This window comes from Nyctibius grandis, chromosome 2 (assembly GCF_013368605.1).
Source record: "Nyctibius grandis isolate bNycGra1 chromosome 2, bNycGra1.pri, whole genome shotgun sequence".
In the NCBI taxonomy this organism is placed as follows: domain Eukaryota; kingdom Metazoa; phylum Chordata; class Aves; order Nyctibiiformes; family Nyctibiidae; genus Nyctibius; species Nyctibius grandis.
The window spans coordinates 115,741,253-115,765,617 of record NC_090659.1 but is presented as its reverse complement, the minus strand read 5'-3'; the positions used below and the strand labels follow the sequence as shown (position 1 = coordinate 115,765,617).

At 43.8% G+C, this 24,365-nt stretch overlaps 1 protein-coding gene across 3 annotated transcripts in view; it reads right to left on the bottom strand.

Moving 5' to 3' along the window:
• Nucleotides 1–24,026, bottom strand: part of SMCO4 (single-pass membrane protein with coiled-coil domains 4) — a 30,623-nt gene extending 6,597 nt beyond the window's left edge. Inside the window, exons 1-2 of one of the 3 annotated variants that reach the window (XM_068425123.1) lie at nucleotides 23,818–24,026; nucleotides 19,216–19,287 (exon numbers count right to left, since the gene is read on the bottom strand). The gene's annotated coding sequence lies outside the window, so the exon portion shown is untranslated. Of the gene's footprint in view, nucleotides 1–15,939; nucleotides 16,020–19,215; nucleotides 19,288–23,817 lie in introns of those variants that run through there. The other 2 variants (XM_068425122.1, XM_068425124.1) reach the window with 2 other exon arrangements.
• Nucleotides 24,027–24,365: the final 339 nt, after the last annotated feature.

The following is a 24,365-nucleotide window of genomic DNA, read 5'->3' as shown; positions in this document are numbered from 1 at the left end:
TTTGAAACATCCATTTCACAGAGACTGCCTCATCTCTCTGACACTTTCAGCGTCAAGTTGGAGCACTGCAAGCTAAGGTTTCAAGCAGAACAAAACATTAAAAAGTTACTGAAGACAAACCTAAAGACATCACTCTTCAACATAATAAAAATTCACAAATTGAGCACCCTGGCTTGACGTCTAGAGCAATTACATTCCTCCTTGCCCATCATCCAAATTGCTTTTTATATATAAAAGTGCTCTTCATTCTACCTTCTGGGTTAAGTTACTCTGAACTGTTTTGCAGAGCCACCCTCAAAACCTAAGAGCATAAATCAGTGGACTTGCTGAAGTCACTCATACCAACGCTGAAGCATTTGCCAGCATCTTAAAACAAGTCAGCAATGGTTAAGCAGGGGTAATTTTGTACCAGAAGGCTGTAGAGAAACTCGTGGGGACTGGTATCCTTCAAAACATGCCAACAATCAATCTTCCAACCAGAAGAATTTATGGCAATTGGCTGTTTCCACTTTTTTTTTTTTTGTAAAATTAACCCTGACCATTAGTAATCAGCAATTAAAAGCTCCTCACACTACACGTGGTTATTCCTGTGAGTCAGGAACAGCAGCCCTGACTCTGGCTACAGCAGCGCTTGCTGAGTATTGCAATTCTGCATCTTCTTCTACAGGCAACACATGCACAAAAGATTGCATTTATCTGCCCTTAGTGTAATCGTGCGTCTAGACATCTAAAGAACTTATTATCACCAACGTTACAGCATGAATGTATTAGCCATGTTAAGCTGAATAATTTTTCTCCAAATCCAAAATTACAAGTGTTTGCAAGCCAATTTGGATTAACCTGGTCTAACCTGATACTGTAACATTTCTGGAACAGCAAAACATCTTGAAATTCAAACGATCTGACAAGAATTAATTTTTATAATTTAAATTTTCCCCCAGGGCCATGGATGTTACTCACACATTAAAAAGAGCCCACAAAACCAGACAACAAACCAGCAGACAATCAGGACACACTGTAATCAAATTTCCAGCCAGCAGCAGGGAAGAAGGACACAAGACACCTAAGCAGACAATGCCCTTCAGTTTATTAGCGTTAAAAAGCCCCAAAACCAGCAGTTCCCAATCGCCGGGACGCATCAGCATCAGAGTCATGAAGAACTAAAACCAACGATCTTACCAGCTTGTTACTTGTTTCTGCTGCTGGGCTGGTTACCTTCAGGGTACTGCAGCCGGAGCTGCTGTACGGAGGCTGGAAGAGTCGAGTCCAAGAGATGGCAGAGGAGGAGGTGAGGACCCCAGGGCGCAGAGCAAGCCTGGGCAGCAGGGAACCAGTGCTAAGCACTGCGCGGGCAGTAAAACGGGAGCGCTCCCTGGCCTCGTGATAAAGATCATCCCGTTCCCACCAGCGAAAGAGGATTGCTCCTGGCAGCGCTGCCGAAGCCCTGGGCCACACACGCGGAGCGTGGGCCCAGCAGAAGGGAGGCAGCGGCTCCGGGCAGCCAGAAGCAGCTGTGCAGGGTCTCCTACACTTGAGGCTTTAATCCTCCCTGACCTCGTGCAACTTCAACTTCACTGCTGCCAAGCCAGTGGCCACCGCAAGGAGATGGCAGCTCCTGACAGAGCCGAAGGAAACCTGACATGGTGCCCCAGGCAGCATGGGGAGCCTGGGACCAAGCTGGCTGAAGTAATACCAATCTTGCTTCTACCCTTCATTAAAGTGGAGTCTAAGCAACAGATAACACATTATCTCCTACCTTTGAAACGATGCAAATGTTTTTGGTTTTTTTTTTTTTTTAAATAAATGATTGAACTGCACGTAATACTATTACACAAACCCTGGGTACTATTTAATAAAGGATAAGTCTTGTTTTAGACTACCCCATGGAACACACATTTATTTTTTTATCATTACTCCATAACTGATTTCACCTCAAGGTGAAATACCACACTTTGGACAGGGAATTTTCTTTCCTGCAGCTCTGGCCATTGCTAGAGTAGCATCAGCAAGGTCACCATTTCCTAAGGTGATACAGCCAGCTTAGAAACACAGCTAAATGGGAATTTTAAAAAGTATTTCAATAGAAGCTTGGGACAGATTTCCAAACAGGAATACACGCGCACAGAGCTCTAGTCGGGGTCTCCAGAGACCTCAGCTCTGCACGCAGCCTTTCCATCCACACAGGTCCAACTTCGTCACTTGTTTTTTGCCTTGTGTTTCAGTTTTGGCAGGTGTAAGAGAGAAAAATAACAATCCTCACATCTTTTATGAAGAACACCTTCATCCCTTCGCATGGCTGCTACCTGGGTAGGGTTTACACGAGCACTTAGACCAGTTCGTACCCAACTCCCATGCCGAGACAGAAGCTAAATGTGCTCCTGGGTTTGTGTCGGATGCAGTAGGCACCTAATGCCTTGCAAACCTGGCTTTGAGGAGGGATTTTTTAAAAAAAAAAAAAAACAAACAAACTGATTGTCACAGTTTTTTATGCAACTGCAATAGCAATTGTCCAGCACTGTTTTCATCACATTCAAGCACAAGTATTACACTCCATTTTAAAAACTAAATGTAAAATGATAGTTAAAAAATCCCCTTCATTATTTGACAGGGTCTAAAGGAGCAAAATGTTGTGTGCAATCACTTGTTGTGGGTGACAAAGATGGATGGAGCAGAGATTTGCCAATTTGACTAAGACAGCTGAACCCTAAAGAGCAACCCTGCCCAGAGGATTAACAAAACACTTTGATCCCAGTCACATCCTCCCTCCTGTCCCCAAACCTCCCCAGCCAACCCATTTTCAGCAACACAAAAGCAGCCCCATGATGAAGTGAATATTCCAGTTGCAGGACAGTTCCTTTCACTACAGAAACACAGCTCTGTGCGACCACTAACAAGGGGAAATGATTATGACCTGCTTAAAAAAGAAACTTTGCATTTGTACAAGCTGTCCCCCTGACAAAACAAGAGCAACCTAAGCAAGCAAGGACTCTGCAGGAACGGCCACACAAGTAACTTTGGCTTCCTCACTGCCAAATGCTCTGGGTCACCCAGCTCTTACTTTTAAACAGAAGTTGCACAGCAGAACTGATGCATGGCTGAAGATAATGCTTGCGAAACTACATTTGAGATCTTAATGTTTCAGTGATGCTATCTGTCATGATTTCAGAGTGTGCTAAAAATGAAGTAAAGCATTAAGAGAAAAATTTTTGCTCTGTGAAAAATGGATTTTCACTTTACAGCATGAGGCCAATTCTTAATACCAAAAAAATTTACCTCAGTCTATTTGACTGTAGCAAGGAATTATGATTAGCAAATCAAAACAACCCTGTTTTCAAGGGGAAAAGCTTTTAATTACACACATAACAATATGGAACTATTAAGATGCTGTTTGAAGTCAGTTTAAGATTATTTTTTCGTGAGGGGTGGCAGGATTTTTTTCCCAAATTACAGACCTAAATCTGAATTCACCCATCATTACTGCAACATCACATTTACTGTAAATGTAGCTTTGAGAGTCCCCAAACTACTCACAGCATTTGGAAAATGAAAGCCAGCACTGAACGCTGCCAGAAAGTCAGAGAGAGCAAGGCCACCAAAGCAAAAAAGCTATTTCAATACGATTTTCACAATTCTGAGGACCTGGATATAACGAGTAATCTGTATTAGAAACAAAAAGCCACAGATCTCTGCATCTGGGAAGGCACTGTTAAACAGAGCCGAGGTGATGGTATTTTTGGCGCATACGGCATTGCGGCGCAATCCTGTCTGCCCTGAATGCAGCAAAGAAACAGAATAGAATTCAATTTAAAAAAAAATACAAAGGCAAGTCCTTCTGCTCCATGAACAGGTGGATAAATAACCCGTATTTTTCTTTGTAGATAAAGAACCAGCATCAAGACAACTTTTGCAACAGGCAGTCCAATGAAGAAATAGGACTAATATTTACTGAAAACACATGAAAAACAAACACGTAATTTCTGTCACTGCATGAATTCAGTTCCTAGGGGAGGCTGTAAGAGAAGAGCCTCCCATTCGCCATCGCTACAGCTACAGATGATCTTGCGCAGAAATGCGGTAAACCACAGCACCTAGTATATGACTTGGTGTTATGTGTTTGCTCAGCTGTTTTCTTAAAAAGTAATTTGCTCAGCTGTTCCTGCCAAGACTCCTTTGGATACAAAACATTTATCTTTCCAGTGTACTTACGGAAGTTCAGTCAGCTTCTAAATAGCTACGCTAAATAAATAAATAAAAATAAACAAGTCACTGGTGTCAGAGCTCCTCAAAATTCACATGCTGCTCTCCTAGACCAACCCCAAGCGTTTGACATCTGCAAGAAGGTGCAGCAATAGGAATCGGTGTGAAATTAACATTCCTGTTTTCCAGGACAGCTACATCAGGACTGTTGCTGCTAACTCACACCACGAGCTGAACTGTCACCAGAGGGTAGCAGTGCTCATCCTCTGAGCGGTGATGACCTAGATGGGAAACACTTCTACAATCCAGTGTGCGGTCTGGTTGTTACTTCTCCCATTCAAACTATGGGGTTCCCAACACAGTCGCTCTGTGAGACGGCATCACTATAAACGTGTTTGAAACAGATCCCTGAGACACGTGCCCGGCAGAACGCCAGCAAGTCCGAAGCCTGATGTTACAGTTTTGTAATGCAAACAGGAGAGCTGAGGGACTGTCGCTGCTTTTCATTATAATTCTACTGTCATTAAAACTTTGGCACTGAAAATTCGGTCCACGATAAAGCTCGGCAGGCAAAAAATGCATGCCCACAGCAAGAATGGATTGTTAAATCTAAACCCACAAAAAACACAAAGGCAAGGGATGAGCCTGGGGCAGAAGGGGTGCGTGTGTGTGCACCAGCGAGGGGAGTGATGGAGAGTGACCGACAAAAGAGAAAAGTGGAAAGAACAGCTCCCAAGATACCAGGGCAACATCTAGAAACAACACCCGTACTTCCTGACCACAAGACAAACTGTATATGCTGGACTCAAACTATTTGTGAAACAGTTTGTTTCTTCAGAAGGCACAAAGGGAAATCTCCCTTGTTTGGCTCACAATACAGAACTATCTGCAATAGAAGAAAGCAAGATGGGTGTGTACCTGGACTCCTGAAACCCTCCTGAGACAGTCCTGCAGTGGAAAACGGACAGCACTTCACCGACAGTGGCACTTACCATTTTATTTTATGAGGTAAGCTGGACGTATTAGCAGATTTAAAGTAAGCTGGATGCAGTGCCAGAGCAGGCTGAACGAGGGGTTCAGATCCCAAACTCACTGCCTTCAGGGCTTGTCTGAAGTTCTGGTTTTTCAAGCTTTTCTTGGCATGGATGGTTTTTTAGTAGGAGGCTGAGGAAAGACTGCTGGCACCGTGCCTCTCTCTCCCTGCTTGTACACGTGCCAGAGGAGGGCACTGGAGAGTAACTACATCACACCCAAATCAACCCAAATACAATCATTTAAGTGGGTGCCTGTGTTACTCCCTTACTTACTTGTTTTCCAGGCAGGGCAGGTGTTTTAGAGCTTGTGCAGTGCTGCAGTTTGGCAGATTTCATTCCCACCTCTGTTGCCTTCTATATGCTCTTGTTTGATCCAGGTAATCAAGCTATCAATGAATGAAATAAAAACCTCCACCTTACATTGGAACAGCACCACAGGTTTAGGCTAGAGCTCTTCCTCCGGCAGCCAGAAATCCATGCCTTTCCCAAATTCCTTTCAAATTACAGAAATGTTCTCAACATCAGCGTGACAACAATCCAATCAGGACACCTTTTTTTGGGGGGAAGGGAAAATAAGAACTGAGACTTGCAACACAGGATGGGTGGGGAGGGTTCTTTCTTCCTATCACTGGTCTCATTAAAATCTCATTCTGTTTACTTTCCAGCTTAAACCTGAAGTCTTATTACATTTCACTAAACAATCCCACATTATAATAAAGCAGCAGGCTTTCCTGCCATGATTGATAGACTCTGTTTGCAATTATTTAAAGAGAAGGCACATAATTACATACAGCTGGATTAGGCTGATCAAATCCCTGTTAGTATCTGTCAATATACACATAATAAGACAGTGTGACATTAATGTAAACTAATTTAAACGCAGAAAGTTTAATTAAGACTTAATAAAATTACAGGGACCGAAAGAAAAAGTGTTTTGCACAGTCTAACCAAAGGGAGTTCCCCAGCAAAGCCGCCCTGCAAACACAAGTCTGGTTTTGCCTAATCAGTTCTGCAACACTGGTTCTTGCACCGCCTACTTATGTACTCCTATTTACAGTCCTACTGCCAGGACTTTCCACCAGCTCAAAAACTCAGAAGCAAAAGCAAACGCTATGCAGCTGTGCATGTAACGAAGTCCATTACGAGCAAGTCCAAGCAGTCACAGAAGGATGTCTCAGAAGTTCCTCTACAACGTTCAGCAAACAGCTATCCATCAGTACCACAGTTCAACCACTGTGAAGTACAAGCGACCTTCTTTTAAAGCACTCACCAAGACCAAAACATTACATCTCCCTACGTAACAGTATTCATATTCTCCCTTCTCATGTATTCCTGTACAGCCTTCCTTTCCACGCGGGTTGTTTTTAAAGCAATCCGCTATATTCGCAGCGCTCTCGGAGAGTCACCGATGATACACAATCGTGCATTAACCCCAATGAGCTTAGTGCAAGAGACCAGCTTCATTCCCTGCTGAACAGATCCAAACTTTTCCAAGGGTAGTCATGCTCCTGCGCTGTCAAAGTCATCCTTTTCGTGCAAGTCACAAGCACATGGATGCAACTGAATTCCTAACCACAGTTAAATACATGGCTCTTCAGCCTGGAGAAGAGAAGGCTCCAGGGAGACCTTCTAGCAGCCTTCCAGTACCTGAAGGGGGCCTACAGGAAAGCGAGACAGGGGCTTTTTACAAGGGCAAGTAGGGACAGGATGAGGGGGAATGGTTTTAAACTGAAAGAGGGTAGATTTAGATTAGATATTAGGAAGAAATTCTGTACTGTGAGGGTGGTGAGACAGTGGCACAGGTTGCCCAGAGAAGGTGTGGATGCCCCCTCCCTGGCAGTGTTCAAGGCCAGGGTGGATGGGGCTTTGAGCAACCTGGTCTAGTGGAAGGTGTCCCTGCCCCACGGCAGGGGGGTTGGAACTAGATGATCTTTAAGGTCCCTTCCAACGCAAACCATTCTGATTCTATGAAACGGTTGGTATGGCATACAAGGCACTTTAGCTTGTGTAAGCCCACACATGCAGTGCCAGGGAGATCTGGGCATGGATGCCAAGAGTCCTGTTGTCCGCACGCATTCCCTTTCCCCCTTCGCTCTGCAATAATGACTCCACCTGTTCTGCGTGCGCACGTGTGTTACCACCATTTCTAACCCAGATGCCTTCACTGTTTGTACACCAAGTATGTTCCAAGAGAGTAACTGAGCCGAGAAGGGTGCAGGAGCGACACTGTGCCGCCACAGATCTCCCCTGCACCAGCAAGCATGCTTGTGTTTCGCTACATTAAAAAGTAGGATCTCGGATCTCACACTGGGCAATTCGCTGCTCCCCAAAGCACTGAATTTCCCATGCTACAATTTCCTAGTATGTTCCCTGCCAAATTAAATCAATTTGGGTCTCTCATTAAAGAAAAAAAACATTGCAGATTTTGATGCATTTTTAATGGTCTCTCTGCCAGTTGAGCCTGCTGCTCTGATCTGGTTTACTTGATTTGTTGGCTGCTCTGCTCAGCCACCTCTCTGCAGAGGCCCTACGGTGTTTCAAGAACTTCAGAAAATGCTGAATGACATACAGGATCCAAAAATGCAGCAAAAATTCTGAATGAGCCCATTTCCCAAACCTGAACATTTCCCACAGAATTAGCTTTTGTCAGCTGGGGGAAGGGGAAAAGGGAAACAAGGAAAAACTTGAGAAATGTTAAGTGCTAGAAAGGATTACAGTGCAATCTCCTGGAAAATATATTAAAATTCAATACTGTATTAAAACTGTCCAAAAAAATTAAGCCCTCCCCTGTTCAATCACATTCCTCCAAAGCTCTCGGCCAGTCTCTCCATGCTAGGCACAAATCGCTGTTAGATAACCTTTTCTGAACAAGTCCATCACTTATCCTAGTTTTATGTTCCATTTCCTTTGGCAGCGCAGCCATTTAAGTCACCCTTCTAAGCCAGAGCCTTTGGTAATTTTTCTTTTCTGTCCCGCTGCAATTCTTCAAAGCATCATAAAGGCAAATTTAATAAGCATCTCAATTTGTATTGCTTTCTATTTATAATTCTGCAAGCACCTGCTGCCACTGAGATCTAAGCAGGAATCTTTCTTACTTTGTATAGATTAATTCAGATTAATCTTAATAGTTTCATATTTTAAAGCAATTTCAAGAAACATTGCGCCAAGCTGTTAGGTAGGTTCGTGGGTTTTTTTCGTCTTTGGGGTTGTTTTTTTGTCCTTAGGGGTTTTTTTTTATTGTGTTTGTGGTGCAGTTTGTTCTCCCCCCACCTCCTATTTTTATTAAGACGCTGCTGACCAGTTCTTAAACAGCCAAATTCGATAATACGTCTTCTGGCGTATTCAGTAGATGCCCCGTCAGTGCAACAGCAAACCACTTCAAGTTGTACCCTGGAGCTGTAACAGTGGAAGTCAAGTCAGCGTTGGGGCCCACAGACAGTTTGGGAACAGTGAGGGTGCAGGGAATGAGTGTTTAAAGGTGCCTGCCCATGATCCAGCAGACGTGTGGTTTGGATCACGTATTAGTCGACCTTCTCTCAAACCAGGGATATATTAGTTTTTAATCTTATCTAAGTGCCTGCGAACACCAAGTGGCAGCTAAGGCTGCACAGTACAGAAGTTAAGTCCTACACCTGACCTTTCAGAGGGGCTGAGGAATCATGTCCTTAGGCGTTTCTTCAGTTTGTCTTCCACAGATTACGGACAGAATATTAATGGCTGCACCCTCGAATTTGGACATCCTCGTATCTGCAACATCAACACCAACCACTCTTGCTGTTATTTCATTTAACAAGACCACAGATAGGAAGTTTAATGCAGTGGGGGGAAAGCACAAGTAGGTGAGTGAGATAATGAAGTCCAGAAAGAGCAGTAAGGGCCCCTTAGTGTGCAAGAGAGGACGGGAAACAAAAGGAAAGAAACCAGTGCATCGAAGAAAAGCTGCATGGAAGCGAAATAAAGACTAACAGAAGCAGATGGAAGAGTCAGTCCATCGGAGAAGACTGACATTAATTACCGTTCTCATCCCTGCACTGTGTTTATTTACCCTTGGTGGCTGACAAGCAAGGTTTGTACTTCTCATCCATCTCCTACCTATGTATTTACATGTGATACAGCACACTCCTGCACAACCTGCCAGGAGATCTCACAGAAGACTTAATGGGAAATTCTGAGGACAATTTCATCACAAGGGTGACTCTCAACACCTCAAACTCCTACTCCAGAGGGATGCTGTGTTATCTGCCTCTCTGCAACATTTAATATGGGCCTTAAAGGGGTGGGATTTTAAGTGTTCCCATTAAAAACTCACATCTTAACAAAAGAAAGTCTCGTTGCTCTTTTTATTCAGCCCAGTCTTGCCAAGCTTCTTGTTAACTTCATGAGAAAGCACGCTCATAAATGCATAAAAACAAGTTTTCAAAACTGTTTAAACTGCATTTTTTAAAAAACTATGCAAATGAAAAGGCTCAGAGACACAGGAAAACATCATTGTAAGGTATTCAGTATTACGCCCCCCTCCTACTTACCTACCAACAACAAAAGCTCAATACAGCCATTATTTTGGGAATCCATAGATTTTTAACTTTCTATTAACATGAGAGAGATGATAACAGATTTCCTCAGAAAATAAACGAGACACGGAGACCTTGCATGTCATTTAAAAAGAGGAGATGCCATGTATCTTTTCAGCCTCTGGCTGCAGCTTCCAAATTACTGTCCCAAAACATCTGTAACCTTCATGTGTTCTCATCCTCTTCCACAATTACTTCTTATCACGTGGGGAGGTTTTGAACTTTTGCAACAGCTATATTGAGTACATCAGCTATAAACAGGCATGCTATAGATACTCCAAGCCGATAGCTAATTGTGATTTTTAGTCTTTTAAGCGAATAGGACAACCTAAAATGGCAAACATTGCTCTATCTACCCATCCATAAATTAGGAGTGACAATAGCGGATTATTACTCATTCACTCAGAGCATTTGTTTGGCCCTGAGAGAACTGGCTTTATTCCAAGAGCTGGCAAACATTGGTTAATATACATGTAAATATTTTATTTGTCTCAGAGTAGGCAATTTCACAAAATGAAATACCAAATTAAAGATGACCCTAGTTCTTCTGCTGATGCCTGTCTCAGACGCAGTGCTGCTGAAAGCCTTTGCAAGCTTTTTCACACCGAGTCAACAAGGAAAAAGCCACCTTTTCTTTTGAGAGTGAGACAATTTCACTGTGGAAACATGAAAGTTTTTATATAAATATTAATCATCGAAGCTGTCCTGGAGTTAAGTGGATGGAGACTGGCTTATATAAGGTTGCAGTACTGACTTGGTAATAGTGAGATGTACCGAAATGGTTTTGCAAACAGTGCTTCCAAAGAGGCTGTTCCTCCATACAAGAGCTGCGGTGCCAGAAGTAGATTCAGCAACCCCAGTGTTTAATCTGAGGATACTATAAAATAGCACTTTACTCCTAAGAGTGAAGAAGGGGCATTTTGTCCTTTGAATTTCTAGTGCAAGCGTAAAGGAAAAGGACAATGTTATTTTCTTCAAAAACTGCCACTAATTTGAACTGGGAAGAAGAGGGGAGACTAAGAAAAGGGATGGAGGTTCAACACAGAGAGGCAAATAACCCAAATATCTGGACAGAAAATCAGGCAGTGGTTTAACAGAACCTCTTACTAACCAGTCCAGAACCTGAATATTCTAAATAAAGCCAAGCATAACGCGCCCATACTCTTGAGCATGGGCTCTCCAAAGCCCAAGAGGACCGACAGGCACATTCTGTGTGTCTGGAGGCAAGGACAGTACACACCACCTCCAGCAGGACTCTGAGAACCATCTTTTTGCCATGAAGGGCTAGAGATATCAGAAGATACCTAGATCTACTTACTCCTCCTATGATACAGGCCATCAACCATTGCTCCATTGCTTACCCCTCTGTTCAACAGAGAAGTGAGATTATTTTTTTGGCAAATTAACCGAGCCTTGAAACTAGAACTACAACCCCAAGGCAGATTTTTGAGAAGGGGAAGGGAGAAGCATAGCCTTTTATCTACTGTACTGCACCATATGTACCATCTCACTTTCCTTGAGGGCACACTGAAGTTTCAATCAACTGGGTATGCTAGCAACAGGTCAAAATTGTTCATAAACCTCTAGACAGAAATGACACAATATTAATATATTTCAGAATAGCAAGTTTAGAATGAAATACAAAATGAGGTAGAAAGCACTGGCTAAGATCACAGTAACTTGATGCAACCCAAGAGCAAAAAGTGTACAGCACTTAAAAACAACCACCATCATGACAGCTGCAGTCAAAAATCACCTCCTTCAAGTGAAAGGAAAGATGGAAGATGAACAGACACTGATGGGAAGCAACAACTACCAACAGAAGACACCTTCAAAAGATACAGGACTATGTATATATGGCAAGAGGCGATGAGAAGTTCAGTTCCCATCTGGCAACTTGTCTCAGTTGCTACTACAGTGCTCCACAGGTTTCAGCCAGGTTGCTCCATGGACGTGAGCATCTGTAGCTCACAGGACAGCAGAACTGCATTTTATGGAGATAAATACATCAAAGACTGCTGGCATTAGAACTGCTCTTCCTCACATTCTCCATTTTAACAGGAAAACAATTTAGACTTTACAGCGTATTACATTAACTAAAGCTACTTGTGAAATCTTTTTCATATTTACTTCCCAGAATTATAGAGATTTTTTTAACCTGCAGAAAATTACAGAGATTATTACTGCTAGAGCAAGCACAGTGTCTAGCACTTGACAATCCTTTGCTTTGAACCTTGACCCTAATGCTGCACTTTTCAGTGCTGCTTTCACACAAAGCATACTCTCCCTCCTCTTGTATGCTGCTGCTTACATGACACTTTCAGATCCCACAAGGAAATCTGCTGAATGGAAGGGCAACACAACAGAACAAGACAGTGCCAGGTTCAGCACTGGAGAGGATTTAAAAATTTATTACAGGGTATCACTTCGACGCTCAGTGTTATACGTGGCTGAAATGAATACACATTCGTGGCAGAACGGCAAGAGAAGGTGCCTCTATAAGAGGCGACAGCACTATTACCAGCTAAGCTACCAGCTAGACATCGCCAATTACCACACTGGACAGAGATTTTCACTCGTCTAGAGAGCAGACAGCTAATCGGATTTCATAATGGGCTTCTCTCAGTTTCACTGGGGCTGGTGCATACTGCATATAGGATTTGGAAAGGGATTTTTCCCCAAATAGCACATACCACTCTGCTACAGCATTCTGTTATCATCTTGGCTTATGCTTATATAAAGTACCAGACGGAAAGCCAGAAGCTACATGAACAGTCACAAAGAGGTTAATCATTAAATTCAAGCTTTGCCAGGGCAGCAACAAAGCTGACCTCTTGAATACACTGAGGCTGGATAAAAGTAGCATTGATTTTCCTAAAGAGGTTTCATTACTTAACTCTAGATTTGTGATTTCTTTTGAGAGTATGAAGTTAAGAGTTAATCCAAATTTACAATTTCTTTCCTACCTAAACAGAAACCAATCCATTTAAAATGCAGAGAATATGATAGACCTCCCTCCTTTTCATTATTCTCTCCCCTCTGAGAGAAACTGAACTTCACAGGACTTCAAACCTCAGGGGAAAAAAAAAAAAAAAAAACAACAAAACAAAAAACCTTAAAAAAAAAACAGCTCATCTTTATTCTACAAGCTTTTCTTCCAGCACTGAAAATCCAATGCATGTTTTCTTCCAACTACTTTTATCTCTGTATTGCTCTTAACGCTTTCCTAGAAAGGAGTTTCTTTAGCACATAAGTGAAAAACTTTTAATTTGATGAAGGGCCAAGGACTGTCTGCAGCCTAGTCAGTGAAAAGACATGAGGTAAATATTTGGATATATGACATGACCCCAAGTCTTTCAGCCATATTTTCTGCTTTCCAACTCTGATCTTCCCATTTTCATTTTTAAAAAGATATTTACATCAGATATTACAAGCTATACCATTAAACAGAAGAGTTACTTCTTTACCTCCTTCAAGTATGGTAAGGATCACCCTTAAAAGCAAAGTGATCCGAGTTTCTGATTTCCCACAGGTACTCTAAAATATTTACTGAACTGTGGCAATTCTGCCTGTGACAGATGGAGTGTCTTATGGACTTGGGGCTTTCCTAACTTCCTGAAATTACTGTTTTGACTCACTCACATCTCTGGGAACATGAAACTTACTTAGATAAGGTCTAAGAAAAAGCGAGGAAGATTGGAGAGACTAAGTGGGGGAGAAAAATATGAAAAAAAACCTACATATCTTTAAGGAGAAAAGGGATATAAATTCTTACTTTCCTATTTTGAAAGCCTTGCCTCTTTCACAGTTAAGCAAAGTTTCCCCAAAGAAGCCATCACTGATTGCATTCATTTGGAATTTTTATGTAAACAAGTGTTGGAACATGAAATAGAAAGCCAAAAAAGTATATTAAATCACAGGATATAGACATCGCAGAACCTTGTATGTATCTCTTCAGAGAGCAGGAAAAAAAAATTGGACATGAAAAAGAAATAAAAGTAGACAAGAATGTGGAACCTGAAAGGCTTTTTGCTTAAGGTTCCTAATGTCTTAAGAATTTATTAAAAGACAATGTTAACACCTGAATTTCAGAGAATTACTTCAGAGATGGCTCCTGTTGCAGCAGTTTCTGCTGGAATATTTCACTCTGGCTGTCAGCCAAATCTTTGCTATGCTGATGCCAAATAAATGATACCCAATTTCAACGACAGATGCTGTTGTGTTGACACATAATTGATACGTTTATATTCAGGGCTCCCTGGAATTCTGTAACAGCAACACTTTATTCACAAGAAATACAACTGACAGCAGAATTCAAAGGGACTTGCACATAGCTGATGCTGCTACACTGCTGGTATTGAGAGTCTGGAGGGAAGAGATCACTACCTATCCAGGGTGGTCAGGAACAGAGGAGACCACAAATTTTCCAGGGTGATAGAAAATACAGAGAGATGGCCCAGCAGTGAAAGCTGACTGGCTCAGCCAGGAATCAGCTTGCTCAGAGAAACAGGAAACCTGTGAGTTTTCAACACAAGTTCCATATCCCTTTCCTGCAGAGCTTGTAACTGCGTAGGAGATGAAAGTCATAGAAACGCCACAGCACTGAAGTAACAGGTATGTCCGTAACCTCCTTCTCTCTTTGACTTCCTTGGTTTTCTAGGCAGGAAACAGATTAGCAACCTTTAAAAATACACTTAGCAAAGGTATGTTCCAAAGAAAACATTATATACCTGCTCCTTGCATGTTCACTCTCCTGTAGATAACCTGAAATTAACTTTCATAAATAGTGTTTATTTTGGAAAGCAACTATATCCGCTCCTTGAGCTTAACAAACCTTCAGCACCTACTGTAATTCTTATAGGGGAAAAAACAAAGCAGATGATATTACAATATATACCTACAACCTATATTTTCTTTATTTTTAGTAACACAGCATCGTATTATTTTCACACAATGAATAAAAACATTCACAGAATGAAAATACTCAGAGAAAAATTCATACCCATTCATATCACAAAAAAAAAAGAAAGAAAAAGCCAGCAACAACTAAAATTCAACACAAAAGACAGCAGCAAATAAACACCATGTAGCAAAGTTTTCAGTCATTTATCCAGACAGTATATGTTGTTCAGCAAACATGCACTGTGGAATATCCTGCCATGATGCCTCTTTTTAATTAAAATAAGGTTAAGCTTAAAAATACTTTTGAATTGCATTGTATGGGGATTGTCAGATACGTTTGAAGCTTACAGATGAAGAGGAAACACCACCTGGAAATCTTTTCAGTCCCTGGAAAATATATTTTATTGACTGTTTCTTAAACTGTATTTTAGAACGCTGATCACAGCCCAGAAAGTTCCCACAGCGTAATACGCTTCTGCTGCTCATGGGGCCTTATCTGGCTCTCAAATACTGTCTGCTTCTCTGCTAGTACCCCGGGAAAGATTTCATCCTCCAGTCACCTCTTTCCTCACATTATATAAAAAGGGACTGAAAATACTGATGTTAATTCTTCAGACTCTGCACACTGCAGCTCTTTCCTTTAATTCTTCCTCTCCTGTGCTTCTAAGGGTTGCTAAGGCCAAAACTGCCAGAAGACCTCTCTTCACACTGGATTTCTCCTTCAGGAGTGTCCAGCACAGAGTGTAAAGATAAAGTTATACAGGGGAAAAATATGCATTTATCATCAAAGCTCATACCTCTCAAAACCCCAAAATTGTGATTTAGTTCAGCAACATGGGATATGTAAAACATCCAGGATCATATCCTTGCAAAAGCACCAAGTGGTTGCAAAGGTCAAGGAAGTACATTAAGTAAAAAAGCTTTAGGGGCCAGTGGGTACTTTTCACTGTTGACAGAGGCACTGGAAAAAGTCTTTGCCAAGAAAACACATCCAGATATTAAAATGTAAGCACCAACTGCACAGGTACCTCTTCCGAAAATCCAAAAAAACCCCAAACCAACATAAAAACAACAACAACAACAACAACAAAAAAAAAAAAAACACAGAAGTTTTTCAGTCACAAAGGACGGCTGAGCATGACCTCCCACTGGCAGCTGGGCATCTCGGGAACACAGAGAATGAGGAAGGGAACATGAACAAACAGCCAAGCCAGCTGTCAACAGCTTTGACTTACCCGAACCAGTCATGCGGCATGATGGGGTGGTACACCACAGGCAGACCCAATCTTCCTCACTCCTGTTCGGAGAAGATCAGATGCAAACCAGCTCCAGTTCAAAAGCTGCGGCGATTTGTTAGACTGGTGCTACGCCAAGCTAAAAAAGGCCAGTCTCTCAGCATAGCATTTTAAATTGAGCACAGCGCTGGAATAACAAAGCTAGAAGGCTTACAGGGAAGATCCAACTCCTGGCTAATTATCTGAGAGTGTGGGCAGAGAAGCGTAGGTCAGTCTGCCAGGCACTGTATAGCTACACCCTGTGTTAGGAGGGGCATTATTAGTCCAGAAGGAGATCAATGTTAAGACATACAGACCCACATGAATATTTCTGCTTGTTACTGAATTTGCTCCAAAGATTTATTCTTACAGGTTTCTTTGTGTGTTTGGAACTCCCCTTGCTCCCCCTTAAGCACACACTAAATTTAATAACTTTCTTTTTAAAAAAAAAAAACCATCATGTTCAATAGTAATAACCCATCCTGTTATTAACACAGGCAAGGATTTGAAAAGTTAAATGGATTCTCACTCCTGCTTCTACTATTGGCTTCTGCATTTTGTTCTGTTTAGACACAGAACAGAAAGATCTCACTTTCTCCCACTCAGGAAGGTAGTGCTATAGGTAGAAGACATGGAAAAAACAATAAAATGACTGTATACAAGTATTTCTGTTTCTCTTCCCCAATTTATACTGTCATTTAAAAAAAAAAAGCAAAAGCGTGTTTGTTGGAGATTACTGTACCATGAGTTAACAGGCTAAATAAATTAGCAACAGAAAGAAGTAAGTCAGCTTCAACTTTTAGAAACTAAAAGACTCAGAAATAGTTCAGGTAATCAGATTTCAGAGCAAATCTTACTTTTACAGACACTGCTTCCTATCCTGTTAAATATTTCTCTTACCACTGTGGGAAAGTCTTAAACAATGGAGGGAAACTGGCTAAGGCTTGCTCTGCAGACTGAAACAATCTCAATCTAGCAGCAAGAAACAGCAGCAAGATTTCTGAATAATGATATCAAACCCAAACCTTTAGGCAAGAAATTGACACGCACCCCCTTCCTCCATGCTGAAGTCCTTCACAAGTAACTCCAAGTCTCCAAGCCTTCAAACATACTGCATAGATTGTAATAGTATAATTACAAGTCATTCCTTTAAACAGTACCAATTCCGTAAACTTGAGTTTTTCTGATGCTACATCAGATGCAGCATCGCCACCTAAACCAGATGCAGCATCGCCACCTAAACCCCTCAAGCCATTTAAGACAGATTATTACCCTTTAGTTTCTGTCCTAAATGATGCTAGAGTTTAACTGTATTCTCTCCCCTCCAAACTAGACTGCACCGTGACGGTGGGTACGGTGGGCCGATGGCGAGACACAGTACAGTAGGTGTATTAGTTTCTAAGCAGATCTAAGTTTTCAAAAACAAACAACTACAGGTGAATTCTCTGAGCCTTTTTGTGGCAGGGCTGCAGGCTCAGAGCTGTGTTTTATACTGGCACCCGTAAGGTCTAATCAAAGGCTCTGGGATCTTGAATCTTATGTGTATCATGACAGCCACGTACCTAAGCTATGTTTGAGGGTGCACTTTTTTAACAAAAAGCTGCATCCCGCAGCTTCACCAGAACAATTCCTTATTTTTGTTATCCTTCTAGTAGGGTATCAAAGTCAAGCACAAGATCTTTCCTGACGCAACGATGCTATATAAAGCGTAAGATGCTATTGACATCTACCAGTAAGCAGCCATGCTAGGAACAAACATTTTAGAGGCAAAGCACTTCAGTGAGTTTTAATAACAGATTTATACAGCACACCTCCTCTCCAGACCTGATACTAAGCACTGGACCATGGACATAGCTCCTTTCCGAGTATACAAACAAAGCCAAGGTGTCAAACAAAAACAAACTGATGTTAGGTAAAAAGCAGTGAGACCAATTTATAAACAGAAAGCAGTCTGAGAAGGAGACAGATATACACCCTGAGGTTTGGTACATCCAAATCATGACTATCCATACCTCTAGCACCATACAAAGCCCAAAATCAACATGGCCTGAACACAAGGGTTTTATATTTAGCAATTAATAAGGCTCAAGGAGCCTTATTGAAGACCCTTATCAAAGAGCCTATCTGAAGGCAGATAAAAGCAGTAAAGCCCCTCCCAGCCAACAGCTCTGACTGAATTTTTTTCCAAGTTTACCATCACGGAGCCACGGCTCTTCAACTCTTTAACTATAGTATATGTTTACTCTTAATAAACTTTTTTAGAGCTGCCTATGGCCAAATAAAAAATAATTTAAAAAAAAAATCACAACTACACAAATGCTTGTAAATAAAAGTACCAAGGCAATACAGAGTCCCAATCAAAATGGATTGGGTTTGTTACTGCCAGAGTCTAAGGGGTGTCCATATAAGTAAATATAAGGCCACATCATTCTGCACTCCTCCCACCCCAGTAGCTCATTTCAGCCTGGAGGAGTCATTTGTGCCTGCAGCAGGGCAGGCCACATTTCTACTCTTCATGTGACAAAGACACAAACACATTCGTTTAGGCAGAAGCAGCTTTTGCACCGATGCTGCTCTTTATTTTCCACTCTTTTTGTGAAATACAGAGACAATTTCTGAGCAAACCCTTTGGGGGAAGAGCTTTACTCAAAATCACTAGTCTTCTGTCTAGCACAATAAGAGCAGAGAATGCAAATTAGCTTCAATAAAAGCAGCTGGCAATCAATAAGAAAGGGCTGGTCTCCAAGAGTAAAACTGGTTCCTCCAAGGATAAGAGTTAAAAGGGGAAAAATATAGGAAGATGAATAAAGGAAGAACAAATGTAAACAACATGGGGGAGGGATGCACAGAAGGAGAAAAATCTAACGATGCAATAAAAAAAAAAAAAATCACAGAAACTGACAGAGAACAGCTGGGGGTAAAAAGTAAAGAAAAATACAGATAACTACAGTGGAAAGAAAAAGGTCATTAGAAAAAGTCTAATGGAAAACATGTGCAATCCAAACAAGATAAAATAAAAATCATGAAAGGAAGCAGGTAAGAGGCTAGCTGGCTTAAGGCACCAGTCACGAGCTCACATTCTAGCCTGGTTCGCAGGCATTGCTAAGTCTGATAATGAGTTTCAGCGTTCCTGCTACCACACATCTGGCCGTTTCACAAAAACTTGTACACTCACATCGTCTGACCTTCTGCCATAATGCAGAAAGTCAACACCCACTTGAGTGGGCCAGAACCCACCTGCTCTGCATGCAGTCAGATTCCTTTTCTACATCCCTTCACCTCAGGAAGTCCACAGGCACCTGCAGAGGACTGAGAAAAGCCCAGCATTATTGTTACCACCTGTTTAAAGAAAAAAAATTCCTCAAGATTGACACTTTCACTGAGTCTCCCTATAAGCCAATTAGAGAGCGAATACGTTATGGTCACAGAAGAAGCCTTCCCTTGCAGCTGTTACAGGTAGGACTTGACTTAAAGGGGAAAACACAAGTATTTTGGCACTGTTAGCAACCTCTGCTCAAGAGAAACCTAAAAATCAAGTGTCTCGCATACTGCAAGTCAGTGTCACAAATCACTTGCCCTCCATCTTGCACCTACAAAGCCAGCTCCAGTTTCTGGTTTTATCAACATCCTCCCCCAAACGCTTGGTTAACATGGAACTAAGGTCCCTATCTTGCACATGCCTTTAATATTGCATAGCAGCAACTGCAACATACAGTTGCTTTGCTCAGAAGCTTTTCAGCCCCAAAGAATCTCACCATCAAACTACACAACATGACTCCTTCGATCCCAAGAATGTAGCCCCATCTTTAATAAAGTAGCTGCTTAAACAGCATATATTCATTATACAGGGTGGAAAGACGTGTTTTCTATGCTCACATGAAACTGAAGGGGCAAGTCCTATCACTGCACACTATTTATTTAGATTAAGTTTTGACCAGCATACTGATGGACTAGACAGAGAAGTCTCTGCCAAGTTGCTAATATACTTAAAATTATGCTTCTACTTTCAGAACTTTAATACAGAATAATTTGATTGGGGCAGGCCCTACGAGACTTCTCATTACAAAAGCAGTCAGAAACATCTAGTCACGTTGACATCTAACAGCACAGAGCTCGCATTTTAAAGAGAGAACGAAGTGACTAACTTCTCTGCAACTAAAAACGGCGTACATGAAATCAAATGAAGCAGGATGGAGAAGTCAAAAAAAAACCCTGAAACTAAACTAGTGGTAGGGCAAAAGACAACAAAGAGAATATTATCACACATTCTCATCCCCTCAAGATACACGTGTGCCTAAAGGGCTCACAAATATCTGATCTCTGGCTGTTTGCCATATTCAACATGCAAAGCCTGCTTCCTCTATTGCCTACAGCAACTATTTTAGGGTTTGTCTTAACAAGTAAAAATCTCTCTCAAAAAAAGAGGTGGGGGAGGAGGCCTGCACTGTTGCAGAGTTTTAAATCGACAACCTCATGGCCCGCCACTACTGCTAAAACAATTACAGCCTTTTAATAGCACATTTCCCAAAGGTAGCAAGCAGCTAAGGCCTTTATATACTGAAAGAGATGCCCTTCCACATTAGCATGGCCTATTAGCCACAAACAGGATTAAGAGCTCAGCATATCCTCACAGAGCCCACATCTGTCAACATACCTCTTTCCCATAATGGGCAGAAAGGAAGGGAACTTCTCAGCTTCACAGAGTACTTACTGGAAAGCTGATATTGCAATAATTAAAAAAAACAAAACAAAACAAAACAGGAGCAACACAGAACAGCACAATCATGGAGACCTCTCAGGATCTCTTACCTTGGGAAAAAAATGCCACCTGTTACAGAACTTGTGGTCTTACAGAGCAGCCCTGCTGTAGCAGGTGGCCCTGTACAGCAGCCAACCTTAAGGCATCTCCAGAGAAGACAACCGCCAAGATCTCTTTGCAGAACATTTCTCAAAGCATGATAGGATTTCCATAATCAATCAAAAAACAGAGACATCCAGACTGGCATGCAACAGAAATTGCCATTGGACATCATGGACGTCAATCCACCCATGGATGCTTATTGCAGGGCATGATGGAGAGACTAGTAGGGAGGCAGTGATCATTTTATTCTGGAGCACCTGCACCAAAGTAGTTGAATAAAGAGATGCCAGATCCATTCTCGAAGGGCTCAGGTGGCTTTGGGAGTAGCTGGAGGACAGTAAAAGCAAATCAGCCAAATCCAGCAGCGAGAACTACTGTTCAGTTCTCTCCAACCCTGATACCACTGCAAAAGACCAATGTATTTCTCTCTGAGGGCAGTGCCCATGACAGCAGTGCTACCTGCTGAACCAGGGCAGGTCTCCTGTGACGCTTCATGGAGAAACTCTTTCAGCTCCTCTACGCCACTGCTTCTTGGTAGTGCACACACCATCGGGACAAGCCTTGTTGGGCTTCAAAGTAACAGGCAAGGGAGAAAGACCACGGAGGAGGAAAATTTGTAACAAAAACGAACAAGGAAACTGCATTATATTACACATTAAGTGCTGTGGCCAAAAGATTTAGTGTATAGTCTATCTACCGTCCCATAAGCCAGCTCCTATCACCTAGTCAGCTTGTATATCTTATATATATGCAAAAGCATTTCACTGTGTATTTAATGCATGGAAAAACACGATTAGATTTAAAATTAAAAAATCAAGATTATTTTGCCAGCATATGGATATAGCAGTGACCAGCGAGGAAACAGTCCACTCTCTCACTGTTACTGTACACACCTCCAAACAAGCAGCAACGAACCAGTGGTTAGCTGGGGAGTGTGCCTGAGGGTTGCCACCTCACACAGGGCAATTTCCACGCAAGTCTGACACTCTGGGGTAGCTTCAAAGCTCAGGTGGTGTCCCACAGATTCCACAGGAAGGAGGTGTGGGCATGCGGCCACTGCTGAATATCTTACATCTCACACAAAGCAGTCCCATCGGTCTGTGAACACCAACGACAGCCCAAAAGGGTGCTATGCATGCTAAGGACTCTCCAGAAGGAGGGCTTTCCGATGTCCACCCTAGCAGTGTCTGAAGATGCCCAGCTCTGTAAATGGCTTTTCTTTATCTGTATGTCTGCCAGTGCTTGTGTCACGCTGCATTTGTGGTCGACAGCTCTGCCAAAACCCTCTCGAGGAGCAGAATAAGAGACCTGTGCAAGTCCACGCTGGAAAAAGCGCTAAAGAAACAGGTAGTTCCTAGAGTTTCCCACGCGATAAGGGGTGACAGCTGCACCCAAAATTCCTGTTGGTAGATGTCCCTTCTCAGTTTCTCACAAGGCATGAGGGAAAGCAGCAGCTAAAAACTGCTGTGACAATGAGCAGCTCGTTTATCTGACAAAGATCAGTGAAACTTCTACCTACACAGGTTGAGAAAAGTCTAAAATCAGCTTTCTTCTTAATTTCAGTCTAGGAGGCCTGGATGTTATAAATAGGACACTAAAAGCCAGTTAAGAGAGAGAGGGAGAGCAAAAAGTTATTAAAAATGTACTAATGAGAAACTCATTTCACTTTTTTTTAACAGGGCATCAGGGAATTCCTACAAGACTTCTGCTTCATTTAAAGGAGGAAATTTTTTAACGAAGCTAAAAATAACTGACAATCACATTTTCAAAATTGAGAGGAACATGGAAACCCCAGGAGGTCCCAGCCCAGGGTGGTACCACACAGACTGATTAAAAAGTTCATACAAATTTCAGGCAGGATTGAGACCCCGAAACGGAAATCTCTGTGACACAAGACAATGTGTTTTCTCTACTGCTTTAAAAGGAGGTTTGAACCATAACCGGGTTAGAAACATAACAGATTTTTTTTTTTTTTTTTTTTTGCAACCCACAATAAGGAGAACCAAAAAGCTACGAACCGAACTTAGGTCAGCGCATCGCAGGGAGAAAGCACACTCAAGTGAAGGCACGGTGCTTAAAAAAAAAAAAAAAAAAGAGACAAAAGCCACATTTTTACATTCAGAACGGATTATCTTGATTTTTTCCCTGGGTCACCTTTTAATGCTTCCCTGAGATTTTTTTTCAATAGGCTGCTTAAACACAGGTCTCAGTCGTTTCTCAGCACAATTGTACTCGCGACCGGGAAACCGAAATTAAGACGGAAAAAAAAAAAAAAAGGCAAAACCACAAAACCTGAAAGTCTTCTGCGAGTCTTTTTAAGAGTTATTTTCCTCATAAATCTCTCAGCGGTGCTTCCCAGGGGCTGCCACCCAACCCCACCGGCGCGGCCCGCCTCCCGCTCCGCGGAGCCACACACCTGAGCTCCCCGCCCGCAGCAGCGGGACCGGCGCTGCCCGGGCCGCCCCCGGCTCCCTCCCACCCCCTCCCCGCGGCGGGGTCTCTACCCGACGCGGTTTCGTTTCAGGGCTCGGAGCCAGCCGCCGGCCGGGCCGCCCCGCCGAGACACGCCGGGAGGGCGCCCGCGGCCCCCGCTTCGCCACACAGGCTGAGGCGGCGGCTCTCCCCCGCCCGCCCGCCGCCGGGCCACGCTCCCCTCCCGGCCCTCCGCCGCGGCACCCAGCCCGCACACCGCCTTGTAAAACTTTCCGGGTTTAACCGCGGCGCCCCGGCCGCCGGACCCCGGGCCGCTCCCGCCGCCCCGGGAAGGAGCGCTCGGAGCCAAAGTCCGCAGGAAGTTGGCCCGGCCGGGAGCTGAGCCCGCGGCTCCCCCGGGGACACCGCGGGCTCGACCCGCGCCTCCTCGGCGCTCCCCGCCGCCCCCTTCCCAGCGCCTCCAGCCGCTGCCGCCCGCACCCACCCGCCGCCCCGCCGGCCTCCCCCGGGACAGCGGGCGGGAGCGGGCCGCCGTGCACCCTTACTTGGAGTTGCGTTCACCGGAGGGCCGGGCAGCGGCGGGAGAGGGGCAGGGTCCGAGCTGGCCGCCGGCAACTTCCCCGCTCCGCCACACGTGGGGCTGAGGCGCGGACTGGCTTCGCTCAGCGCAGCGGACGTGGCAGCTCCCTCCCTCCCTCTCTCTCTCTCTCCCTCCCCGGCCGCGCCGAGCCGCGCCGCGCCGGAGGCTCCTCCCGGCCCCGCTCTGGCGGAATGCGGGGCGCCCTCTGCCGCCCGCCGAGGGACCCGCTGCCCCCGAGCCTCGCCCCGATCCGCCCCAGCCGCGGCTGCGCTGCCGCCGCTACGGGGACGCGGCCCGGCCCCCTCCTGCGGCGGCGCGGGGCGCGAGGCCGAGGGACGGGGCGCGGGGAGCTGCCACCCGCGCTCAGCGCCCGCCGCGGGGCGAGCAGCGCCCGGCTGAAGGGAAGCCCCGGGTGCCTGTGGCGCTGGGTGAGGTACACCCGTCCCTCCCCGGACCCCTCCGGTGCCGTCCCCGCTGGCGGTGCGGGACAGGGGCGCGAGAGGGGGTGATAGA